Source organism: Macrosteles quadrilineatus, unplaced genomic scaffold (genome assembly GCF_028750875.1).
Source record: "Macrosteles quadrilineatus isolate MER2022 unplaced genomic scaffold, UCM_ALF_1.0 Scaffold_5__1_contigs__length_97177068, whole genome shotgun sequence".
NCBI classification, from domain to species: Eukaryota; Metazoa; Arthropoda; class Insecta; order Hemiptera; family Cicadellidae; genus Macrosteles; species Macrosteles quadrilineatus.
The window spans coordinates 52,389,398-52,393,554 of NW_026542598.1; the positions used below are offsets into that span (position 1 = coordinate 52,389,398).

A 4,157-nucleotide genomic window follows, 5' to 3' on the forward strand; every position below is an offset into this window, starting at 1 on the left:
AAGTTAAAAAATAAGCTATTAAAATAACCCTTTACCAACTCCCCTTCAATTTGGATTGCACAACATGAACACGACATTTTGGTTGCCAGGGTAGCGTGGAGTCCCAAGGCGCAAGTAGGCAATTCAGATACAGAACTCGTGTTGCATCATCTTTTGGTACGGCGCGTCTCGTATATCGGGGTTGAATCGGTCAACACATATAGAGGGAGAATGGCTGTAGTTTTAATTCCTTCCCTGTGATCATAGAAGCTACGGCGGGCGTACAAACTGCACCTCTATGATTATTTTATGCTATTATTTTTTTCCAATTTTAGTCTGAAACTTTTCTTTAAGTAATATCTAGTACGATACAAAAAATATAGTCATTGAAGATCTATAGACGTAGTTGGACCATTGGTTGAAAGAGAGAAAGAAACTCACTAGAACGATTTCAAAGAAAAGTCAACTTAACTTTTTTCTGGACTACCTACGTATAAAGTGAGACCCCTCAATCACTTTTATCATGAAAATAGCATCCAGAGTTAAAGTGTTCGTGAAATAATTTTATTTCCACTAGAATAAATAGTCTAAAAATAACATTTGCTATGAAATGTCAAAACATTTGAGTATTTCAGATTATTTTACATATCTCAGCTACAAAATGACTATAGAGTAATAATTTACCAGTGGCGCGAGTTCTATTATGTTTTAATGACAAACGCAAGGATTGTACGTTGTGGTTTGAGTCAACCGCTAACCATAGGTAATATAAAACCATATCTCTAGGGTACTTTCTATAACGCAGGGTAATTATTTATTCACGTATAAGGCATTGGTAGTATAGAGGGAATAGTATGCATAATCAGAATACATAATGTAAATTTTCCAAGTCCGAGGTAAAATTCAAAAAGAAATACCCCCGCCGCAGCAAACCTGCAGACTAAGCGAATTTCAACTTGTCTGATTACATTTTTACTCAAATATTTCCATAAATAAGACATATTTATTCCCTATTTAAATAACATTAGGTTTAACAAGCGCTTAGGTTTGCTGCTACGGGGAAGGTAAAAAGTGTTTTTGACCATACGTGAATAGTATGGGATGAAATAAATAAATTTGCCAAATTTTATCAATATATATCCATAAACAAGTAAACTACAACAATTTTTATTTTCTCCATAAGAATAACATGGGAATTTTAAATTAAACTATTTTTTGAATTTTCTCCGTGACCGTTAGGCATACAACAGCGCTTCAATATACTAAATTATTTCTTTTTTTAAGCTCTACAAAACGGTTTAGAAAGAAATTGCAATTTTTTTTGTTTTTAGGGTAAAAAATGGGAAAAACACATTTTTACCCCATAAAACCCCCCATAAACCCCTGTTCCCATGGTCCGATTATGCTGGATCGCGAACTCGTTCGAATAAACGTAGGTTTACACGTTTGTACCAAATTTAATCAAAATCGGATCATTTTTGCTCGAGTTATCGCGCTAACGGACACATATATATATATATATATAAATATATATATAAATATATATATATATATATATATGAATTTGAACGGATGGTGTTTTTGGCCTCTAGGGACCTCAAAATGAAAAAAAAAATCATTCCCGCGTCCAGGTCTTACCATGAGTACTACGGTAATAGCTTATTATGGGAAATTCGCTAAAAAAAGAAGTAGGCTACCTAATAAAAAATAATCAAACCAAAGCAGGCCCGGGCTTAGGAAGAAAAGCGCTATTGGTTGCAAACTGCTTTGGCATTTTTACGTTATTTTTCTATCTGATGTTTAAGATTTAAATTTGTGCATGCACCTCAATTATGCGAAATTATTTTTCATCTCGAGAAGTGCCTCTCACGGGATATATGGGAACCCTTCCTTTGAAAAATGTTGAAATAATTGTCATTTTAAATACTAAAAAACAAAGTGGCAAACATTTTACCATTGACTTTATTTACTTTCCGTAAATTTTACCATTCACTATTAGTTACTAAAAACCATTTCCGGAGGTTGTAAGTATTGGACACTCTTTAGGCGAAATTCTTGACAGCTCTTGACGCTAAAACCTGTTAATGGTGTAAAATATCTACAAGGATTTATGCAAGACCTGGTAGTACTGGTATCTTGGTAGATCTATTCTGTCAGAATTAAGTTTAGATGATTTAACTGCTCGAGGTTCTGTTTGGCATTTAATTGAAAGGAAGGTCATTTAACAATTATACTGTAACATGTTTTGTTTAAAATGAGGTACTAAAGGTTTGAGGTGTTGCGAAGAGGATCTATGTCTTGTTGAAAGTCAAACTAAGAAGATACATTATCCAAATAGATTATAGTTTTTCGACAATTATTTATTCTTTACACCTTTAGCAATAACAATGAAAACAAACAAGTCGCAGGATTAAAGAGGACGCAAATGAATGGAAGGAAGAAGGACATTAAATGGAATGAGAAGGCCGGCGCGGGGTGTGGGCGTGTTTGGTGGTAACGGTTTGACACGGGTTCGCTGGCCGCGTGTTTTGGTTATTTTCCCGCCAAGGTCGTACGTTGTCTGCCCGCGCGGCCGTCGACCGTCCTAGCAGAACACGCGCCTGAAAAAAGGAGGGAAACTTCGGCGAAACAGCTGACTTTGAGGGCGTTTGAACAACATTTACGTGGCATATTTACGTCGTATTTCTATCGGATGTTTAAGATTAAAATTTGTGCATGTATTTAATTAACAAGATTTTTTATCTCAACAAAAAGGAAAGTTTACCTCAATGTGACATTTTTTTCATTTCTAGAAGTGTCCTTTTGGCTTAGCATCTGCTCCGATCCATGGGGTCACGGTGTGCCACGTGTTTCAAGCAGTTGGTGATGAATGGGATTTGAACCCGGGCCTCATGCACAGAATTAATGGGCAATTTTGTAAAAGACATATTTTGTCTGAAGAATCATAATTTTCTGATTTAAAGGCATCTAAAAATGTATTTTTCCTTTTAGATTTAAAAGTAATTGTACTATACAATACAGGAAAGAAATGTACATATTATTACGCTACCCGCTATGTCATTTGTTGCTTGATGTCTAAATTAGATTCATAATATTTTTTGTAGACAACTAGTCGAATTATTTAGCTAGCGTTAAACCATTAGCATTAAATATGTGCGTAAGTATTTTTTGCACACAATGAATTGGATTAGGCTAGTAGATAATTTTAGCTAAATGGTGAACACTTCATTTTTTGTTCATAATAATACTTCATGGTAATAAATAATAAATTTAATGGTAATAATGAATTTTCAACGTCGTGCTGATCCTTGGGATCAAAAGATGAAAATTAAACCTAGCTCATAGAAATCATACTATTAAAGGGAAAGTAAAGAAATATCTTTCCTCGGACACTATCAAATTATAGTTAATAGTGTTTTGAGTTTTTATTTGATTTAAACCTTTACAGTAGAACGAAAAAACGAATGAAGACAAGCAAATCTTTTGTTTGTTACTTCTTTCAACTTAGGAAAGCTTAACAGATTAATAGACAATAGTGATCTATAAATTCGTGATAGTGACTTTATAAAATTAAAATACTGTAAATAAAAGAAAAGAAAATGTCCTAAAAGTTAGGTAAAAAAATATAAAAATTTATTTTGTAAATAATGGAATAGTTTGAAAAATCATAAAAATACTATATCATTGTTAACAAATAAAAAAAACACTTTAATAGAAGTTATTTATTGCATACAAATTGAAAATAAAGTCTAATTCAACACATTGGTGAGCACATCGAGAGACAAAAAGTAAATCCTTCGAGCCGGATTTGAACCAGCGACCTATGGATAGCCACAACATTGCCTCTACAGTCCACCGCTCTACCAACTGAGCTATCGAAGGAGCTGTGAGGGAGGGAATTTCAGACGGCATTTCAGCTGGCACTATGTAATCTGTGTATATAGTAGTTGCTGTAGTATTGCAATACATTGATTATCGTATGTATTTAACAATCATACGTATGTTTTTTCGACGACGAATAAGTCGATCAGTTAAGCACATCTCGGTAAACTGAAATATAATGCAGTGTTACCAGAATACATAAGAGCAATGCCCACCATTTCTGAAACAGCAAATAGTTTTTTTCGAAACAATAGTCCTACATTCTAAATTATCATTGGACAAATATTATGATTGTC

At 33.7% G+C, this 4,157-nt stretch overlaps 1 non-coding gene across 1 annotated transcript; it reads right to left on the bottom strand.

Moving 5' to 3' along the window:
• Nucleotides 1-3,772: 3,772 nt before the first annotated feature.
• Nucleotides 3,773-3,861, bottom strand: Trnay-gua (transfer RNA tyrosine (anticodon GUA)). The gene is given in 2 exon segments: nt 3,773-3,808; nt 3,825-3,861. It is a non-coding gene; the product is annotated as a tRNA-Tyr (tRNA).
• Between the last annotated feature and the right edge of the window lie 296 nt (nt 3,862-4,157).